This window comes from Panulirus ornatus, chromosome 8 (genome assembly GCF_036320965.1).
Source record: "Panulirus ornatus isolate Po-2019 chromosome 8, ASM3632096v1, whole genome shotgun sequence".
NCBI classification, from domain to species: Eukaryota; Metazoa; Arthropoda; class Malacostraca; order Decapoda; family Palinuridae; genus Panulirus; species Panulirus ornatus.
Window position 1 is genome coordinate 41,069,869 of NC_092231.1, and position 8,917 is coordinate 41,078,785.

At 39.6% G+C, this 8,917-nt stretch overlaps 1 long non-coding RNA gene across 1 annotated transcript in view; it reads right to left on the bottom strand.

The window, feature by feature from the left end:
* Positions 1 to 8,783, bottom strand: part of LOC139749689 (uncharacterized) — an 87,941-nt gene extending 79,158 nt beyond the window's left edge. The window contains exons 1-2 of the long non-coding RNA XR_011713015.1: positions 8,658 to 8,783; positions 4 to 154 (exon numbers count right to left, since the gene is read on the bottom strand). This is a non-coding gene — a long non-coding RNA (uncharacterized lncRNA). The remainder of the gene's footprint in view (positions 1 to 3; positions 155 to 8,657) is intronic.
* Positions 8,784 to 8,917: the final 134 nt, after the last annotated feature.

The following is an 8,917-nucleotide window of genomic DNA, read 5'->3' on the forward strand; positions in this document are numbered from 1 at the left end:
CACCCTCCACAGTAATCTGTTCCTGGGCCTCATCCCTCCTCTCAGGCATCCAAAATGTGGTGATTATGCCTTCTGATCCTTCCATCTCCACCGTTCCCTCAGCCTTCAAGAGCTGACTTACTACTCAACACTTTATCGATCCACTCTCCTGTACCTGCAATAATAATAACACTGGATTAAAGACGAAAAGAAAGATCTCAGTGGAAAGGAATGATATTTCTAGACAAATGCGTAAAAGAGTCTATAAAATTCAAGTCAAAGGCGTCAAAGATAAAGGAAAAGAACATATTGAGAGAAAAATAAATGTTTGTGATCTGGATAAATAGAAATATCAACCGGGGGAATTAGTAATCGCAGTGCTAGACTGGATTGGGGGAAAATAGTGCTTAAAGAGATTGAGAAAAAAAATGAAAGAGAAGAGAAGTGTAGTAAACCCATTATGGTGGAACGAGCAACGGGGGAGATGGTGTGAGGTAAAAGGGTGACTTGGTTAACAAACCACTTCTAATGCAATATATATATGAAAGCGTGGTAGCAGGAATATTTACAAGGAGGAATGAGAGGATGAGATGAGAAACGACTCAGATGATCGGAGAGGATGCTTAGAGAGATGTAAATACGGGTTAACCTCCTTCAGAATCTCACTTGAAAGTCTAGAGAGAAAGATGCGTTTTGCGTTATTCTAAAATTTTCATATCCACAATAGAACTTATGACAAAGGACTGCTTAATCTGTTAATACTGCAGTGCAGCAGGTAAGCCAATCGATGTTGGCAAAAAGCTTGCCCAGAGAGATGAGACAATGTTAAAAACAGTATTGGATTGAGAGATTAGAGTGTAACAAGGGTGTGTTATGTTACCATGGATATTTGAAACATATCTAGTTGGAGTAGTGAAACAAAAGATTACAAGTCAGGGATGTTGTTACATGAAGATGATAGAGCACAGGACAAGAGCGAAGTTAACATAAGAATTATCAGTTATGGTTAAGAGCTACGTGGCAATGTGTATGGCCAGGAATATGTGGCAAATGTATGGCCAAAAGCTGTATTGCAATGTGTATGGTAGAGAGCCATTTGATAATGTGTATGGTCAAGAATACGTGGCAATATGCATGGTTAAGAGCTGTATGGCTATGTGAATGGTTAAGAGTATGTGGCAATGCGTATGGTCAAGAATATGTCGCAAATATTTGGCGAAAAGCTGTATTACAATGTGTATGGTAGAAAACCATGTCGCATTGTTTATGGTCAAGCATGCGTGGCGATATGTATGGTCAAGAGCTGTATTGTAATGTGTGTGGTCAAGAGCTACATTGCAATGTGTGTGGTCAAGAGCTACATTGCAATGTGTGTGGTCAAGAGCTACATTGCAATGTGTATGGTCAAGAATATGTGGCAATATGTATGGTCAAGAGCTGTATTGCAATGTGTGTGGTCAAGAGCTACATTGCAATGTGTATGGTAGAGAGCTACGAGGCAATGTGTATGGTCAAGAATATGTGGCAATATGTATGGTCAAGAGCTATATGGCAACGCGTAAGGAGGGAGATTCTCCTCCGACACATCTATCGCCAATAAATAGCTATTGGTAGAGGACTATATATAGTGTGGAGTGAATACAGTGCCATAGAGATTCTATTAAGAAAATGTGGGTGAAAAAAAAAAAACACCCTCTGATGTAATATCAGCCGCTAGATTCTATAGGATGTGTTTTAGGCTCAAAAAAAAAAAAAAAAAAAAAAAAAAAAAAAATTGGCTGAAAATAAGTACACATTCCAATGCCCTTTCTGATGAGGCTTATTCACTGATAATTTTGATGTGATTAAAGCATTTGTTTAGCGGCGATTTAAGTACTGGTAATTCATTCCAATTTTCTCAAAATTCTTCCTATGTAAAAAATATGACTCACCAACGTTTGTGTAATACCTCTTTCCCTTCAACCTTATGTAGCTATTTCTAGTGACTATATACAACGAGAAGGATTTGTCCCGAGTTACGATACTGATATAGTATATTTTGAAAACTTGGATTAAATCTCCTGGAATCAAAGCTTTCTGTTTTTAAGAGATAAAATATTCTACTTTTTTTCAGATGTCCGAGTTTCTCTTCTTAAGGTTTATATCCGAGAGATATAATTGAATTGGTTGCTCTTCACTGAACTAGTTCAAGTTTTTTCTTTCGTCTTGATTTCATATCGCAGGATCAATTCTGAACAGTTTACATTCACTTTGATCTGACTTGGACTATGTAAAGAGTATCTACTGTGTCTTCCTTCTTTCTCTCTCTATATAATATTTCTATCAAACACAACAATCTTCTCTCTATATATAATATTTCTATCAAACAACAATGTTTCCTGTATTAAAAGCCCCTATAATTGCTCTGCGTATCTCAAATCGTCGCTGAGTATCATTCCAAATACTATTTTCTTCTCGTACTTTTAATATTCGCTTACAGAAAATAGTTTTCTTCAATCTCTTATCACGAATATGCATTAGAATGCATGGTTTACACAACTGCCTGCAGTGTATGTATAAGATCACGGCATCGATTTATCCAAATCCATTTTAATCATTAAACGCTTTTTTCTTTGGGTTTTACACACTGATTTCATGTCTTGGGCCAATGTTGAGAATCCACTGATGAGTTCTGCCTCTATATCACTGATACACGAAAGGAAAACCGTAGGGACCTAAGAGTGGACCTAGTGGTATCCCGCCTGTCACGTTGCAATAGAACGCCGAGGCTACAGACTGGTGCCATTTTCAGGGATGACGAAAGGATGAATGAACCAGAAATGAGTGTCTTTGTATCTAAAAGTCTTACAGATCAGTTTTCTAAAATTTGCCACATAGGGAGTAACTCTAAATTCAAAATGTCTGTGCTCATTTTCAGGTAGCGATAAGTGAACACTGGATGCTGACAGAGACGATTCTTTTTATTTGATACGTCCGTAAAATTTACTTTATTTCAATCTAATCAAACCGTTTCTTATAATATAGGAACGAATACTTCAGCTATGGGGAGCGTGACTTACAAACTCCCACAGAGAATAAAACAGGAACAAAAATCTGAAATATGGACACTATTTTCACGTGATTACCTATACGTTTAATTATAAGTAGATATCTTTCTTCATTCCGTCCCTAAACCGGAAAGTAAAACGAGAGCCATAAATAACTTTAAGCCACAGAAAACCCTAATATTTTCTTAGCTCAGTCTGGGTCCAGCCATGTGCAAGATACATGAAAAATATGCCCACAGCCAAAATGTCCATTCCACACCTCAGTCTTCTTCGCTCCAAATAAACATCTGGGAGGCGTTGATACAGAAAGAAAAAATATATACATATGGCCTTACTATATTCCCTGCTATATCAGTCGTGGTGGAGACACATAGCAACTTAACCTCATTCACAGAGAGGAAAAAAAAAAAAAGGAAAAAAGAAAGTCGAGCGGCTAGTAATTCACAGAAACACGCCACACTCTGAATGGAGCCAGGGAGAGAAATCACCCAGCGAGACCCGGGGAGGCGGCCCTTTGGGCATTCAGACGCGGTATCACCTTGGCTCTGGTGGACGCCCACAATCCTCTCTCCCTCCCTCCCTCCCCACTTTCGTTGGTGGATTTCATTGTGTTACAGCGGAGGCCTCGGTGACATAAGGATGTGTGTGTGTGGGGGAGAGAGAGAGTGTACCTTCGCATCTATGAGCGCCTACGACGAAATCTTGCCCGAATGCCGTAGCGAAGCGCGTCACGCCCACCGCATATCTTTCCCTCGTTGAATCATACTCTTTATATCCGACGGGACTTTCTAAGCAACGAACAGAATATCTACTGGCTTGTAGCTGAGTGGCTTGCAGACGTAAGTAAGGAACTTAACCATTTCATTTTCATAGCGACAGACATAGCGTGGATATCACTCGTCAAAATCATGACTATCTCAAAAGAAAAGAAAGTATAATAAGAGAAAAATGAAGGAAGCAGCTAATCAAAGCACCGCTTGTGTTTGCAGATCTGACCATTATAAAACAGAAAGGTAATGAATCGGAGGAAGGAAAGTTAAAACGAGGAAGGAACAACCACATGTCTGCTATTAGAGGAGAGAAGCAGTTAGAATTACGGTCAGTGCCCGTGGTGTCGGTCTCCACGCAGAAACTACAGGCAGCAGTAGCCACACACACAAAATGTGTTTGTATAACTTATATTTGTATGTTACAAGGAGAGAGCGTTACACTCGCATTGCCGAGTCTCTTAACCTTGCATATGTGTAACATGTCTTTAGTGTTTTTATATACACACACACACACACACACACACACACACGCCTAAGGCAGGTATCCATTAATCGAAGATCCCAAAGGGAAGATGAACAACTGGATTGGGAATGGGCCGACTGCAGCTCCCAGGATTCGAACCATGCGTGGCGACTCATTATGAGTAACGTCCACCACTACATCACGGAGGCACATGCGTGTGTGTTTGCATCTTTGTCTATTTGTTTATGCATCTATTTCTTTGCATCTCTTTGTCCAACTGGCCAAAGCTGGGAAACTTTGATCCACAGAAACCATATAATCAAAAAACATTCCTCCCTTGTTTACTTTTTTTTTTTTTAAGTTTGTGTGCGTGTCCTTTTTTCACTGCCTCCCCTCATTCAAAAAAACCAGCAACTCAACCACTAACATACTTCACTTTACAATGCACTACGCCCTATACTAACCGCTGATGTATATGCAACCACCAATTATCCTTTTGGCAGCGCCCTCACAACACACGCACTTTTTTTCGCATGCAGGGCTCCGTTGGGAGGCGGGGGCAGCAGGTAGGGAGTGGGATGCAAATTCCTCTCTTTGACCCTACGGTAATTTTGCATCGGGAATCTGTCCAAATCCTCGATGAACACATGATTCTGGCTACGCATCCAACTGTCTGTCTATCGCCCGCGATGCTCCGTGTAATGGGGGTATTGCTGTCGTTAGTGTCTACGTAGTTTGGACCAGAATTATCTCCATTTCTCTCTCTAATTCAATTTGCACGACGGACTTGCAGAAAACTTTTTTTTGTTTTGTTTCTCTTTCCAATAGCATTCGGTGTTGTTCTATTGTGATGCTGTATTTTTTTTTTCGTGTGTGTGTGTGCGTGTTTGGTGTATTGACACTGGTGCTGCTTGGGTAGTGTTTGCGTTTGTTCTTCTCGTTTTTGCGAGAACCTTTTTGTTCTTCTCACTGCTTTTGTTGCTGTGGCTTGTGTTACAACATTGCAATTAGCGACGAGGTCCAGATTTTCTGGATGGTGAACACACACACACACAGCACACACACATACGTATATATCGTTACGGATACGAGTCATGGTGATTTAACCCTAGGACCACAACCCCCTAAATAGACTTTTCTCTGGTTTCCCCTAATCATTTCATATGCCGTGGTTCAACTAACCGGTTGGAAGTCGCCCCTGTATATCGTGTCGCTTTAATTCGTTTTATCACTTCCATGCCTTTCAACCTCCTGCATGTTCAGGTCACGAGAACTCGAAGCTTGTTTCACCCCGTCCTTCCATATCGTCCTCGGTTTCATACTCCTTGTGCCCTAGATTTCTGACACATATGTATTCTTAACCTCTCCTCACTCATCTTCATATGCTCAAACCATTTTAGCACATTCTGCTCATTTCTCTCAAACATACCGTGTTCAGTACTATACATCTCTCCGACACTGTCATACCTGACTTAATTAACCCACCTCACACCACATTCTTCCATATTCTCCCCGCACAAAACGCTCTTTCCCATAATTGTCCCTAGAAAAATAGACTCATTCTCGGTTGTGATTAATTCTGTTTCCGTCTTGTATGTGGCTTGATTTCTTCCTTTCATCCCTAGTGAAGGAGCTTGGGTCGTACCGCCGTTTGAGATCATGGGCACCTAACGGAAAACTTCTCTGGCATATGTTTTGTAGGATTTTTGCTTCTTGTTTTATTGCCATACTGTACGTCATTATATTAATGGTTATAATTATTGTTAGATGCAAGGAGAAGAAGTGAAAGTAAAGCAATCATCCTCTCCTTGTGGACAGATCTTTTAACAGTGAATTTCATATCATAACTGTTACTCTTCGAGAAATTCCAATCATCAACTTCACATACATCATTTGTTATGTCACCCTACGTTCATATGTATCAAAGGGACTTGTGATCACAAGCCTTAGAAAAAAGATGGTCAGTTTTCTTCACTTATATGCATATGGGACCTTCTCAATCCATCAATCATTCGTGTCATCGCGGACTCCTAGCTTAATGCCCGTCACCTGTGGCAGTCATGGTAAAGCATACAGTCCACAGCAATCGAAAGCAGTCACTATCTTTCGCGACGAGAGCGAGCTCATGTCTACTAGCCTATATAGTCTTTGATTATGGTTGATCAGCTGTGTAAGACAGGATGTTCCAGCACGAAATCCACACTGCCTGGATTGCGTGGGCTATCCTATGAATTTTCTTTTGAATTCAGGTATGAAAAATTGTGTCAGAGAAATTGGCTTGTAACCAATTGAAAAAGTTAGCTTCTCTAATATGAATAGGAATTACGTAGAGAGTTTTTTCTCAATCTCTTCAGGATGACGCCGAAATACTTTCGTAAATGTGCCTTGAATAAATTTACCAGTGTTTTTTTCTTTCGTCATTTTCTTTTGTTCATAACAGGCCTCCAGAAATATAGATCTTTTGTAGATCTATCATGTATGCTGTCTGTTCTTTCATCTATGTAGATTGGAACAGACTTGTTTTTCTGGGTAAGGGAAACTCCATTTTAAAAAATCAACCTGAACGTTGATTCTTAAGTGGAAGAATTCTTTCGGAGAAGCAGTTCCGAGTATATTTATCGGCACACTGGAACTAATTAGACCTGCTCTTTTTTAGAAAAATTTGCATACTAATTAATTATCAACCATGTTAAGATTTTCCTGGTACGTATGGATCTTCTCATTATACAGAGAAAATAGAATTATATGTAGGTTTTCTTTCCAGTCATCTATCACTTCTACGTGCAATCTATATATGCAGATTGTTCTGTTTTCAATATTTCTTCCTTTTTTTCGTTGGTTTCAATTTCACTTTGCAGCCTTTGACTTCCCTGGGGAGAGATCGGGGGAGCGACTTAGAACCCTAACTCGTTCCTTCGAGGATATAAGACTCGACATTCATGGTCCAGTATGTTTCTTTTATTCTCATTCTTTTTTTCCTTCTCACTCTCCGGTATACGTGGGTGCATGTCTGGAAGCCTCGAGGTTTCTCCATTAACTGGTTCGGTTATATGTTTACGGATATTATCCAGGTATCTACCAGCATAGTTCAGCAGCCTGTATTTGTAAGTAACGAGATGTCTTGAGCATTTCTCCAGAAGTGACTATGCTCCGAGACTAAGGCTAACTCTTCAAGACTATATGCATATCGACTCTGTTGCGAGAAAATAAGTCTTCCTGGCTCGCGAATATTTGGTCTTAGATGTTCTTCCTTCTCGTGGAGTTTGTTATTTGTTGAAGCTTTTCTTATGCGTGTTTACTTCCCAAGACTCAAATTTCGAAGTCTCGGAAATCATATTAGTTTCCATTTGTGTGATAGACTGAACTCTCCTAGATATATCATTACTGGGATGGCATTATCTAGATTCCCAACACAGTATTCTGTACTCAGGAATAGTTCCGTGATGTCTTTTAGGTCAACATTCTTTAATCAGGTGTGTGAAATGACTTGTATTCTTATTTGTTCTACCGGATACATAACTCTGTTACAAGTGCTTCCAATGAGGAACAGACTCAGTGTAGTATTTCAAACAGGGCCTACTTTATGACGTGATATCTACCCTATTTTGCTGTGGATCATAGTTTTACATTGTGTGAAAATTTCACTTTCGTTCTTTTTGCTTCTCTCTAAGGAAGAATTTTGGCCCCAGTCTTCAGTTGCGCATCCAGATTACATATGTAAAATCATTACCACTGAGCCAAATCTTCTCCGGATTCCTGTGTTTATATCCTCGTTTTCATTCAGTGGTTCGCTGCGCTGAAGAGAATATGATAAAGTTCTCATCTCCTTGCCTGTCCTCTTGCTAGCAACAAATTATTTTTCTTTCGTTATTCTACAGATATATATATATATATATATATATATATATATATATATATATATCATATTTTGTCGCTGTCTCCCGCGTTAGCGAGGTAGCGCAAGAAAACAGATGAAAGAATGGCTCAACTCACCCACATAAACATGTATATACTATAACGAATCTAGCTCACACTAATGAAAGTAATGGTCGATATAGAGCACTGTTGTCTAGGTTATACTGCGGGGAGAAGACACGTCATAAATGATCGTGAAAAATTATTTCTAGGTCTAGAATGAGCCCAGGTTGATAATGATCAGTATTATTAATCAAAACATAGAAGTAACAAAATCACAAAGCAACAGCAAGTATAATAACTAATTAACCAAATTCAATCAACAATGAATCCGTAAATCACATCCCCATGAATAGAAAAATATTACCACAAATCAAATGAAAAGCAATTTCCCAGCACACAACATAAGACTATGTTAATCACAAGTGCATTTAACCACAAAAGCAGCTTAACTTATATAACAAAATCGTTCTGCTCCCTTACCACAACACCACACCTCGGGGAAGAGCCACTACACCTCAGGATACCGTCTGGAATGAAACTGCCGTGGAAGGCATCGGCACCGATATATAAAGGGTTGGTATGAAGCCCGGCTTGTCTCAGTCAAAGTGAGACGAAGCAACAAGGACTTGGACTAATGAATCCTACGCAGAACGATCTGGTTCCAACGTGGCAGAGAGGCAGTGGTGCGTAGTATGGAGGACAAATTAATATAAGAGTTTTAATTCAAACAAGATCTTAGG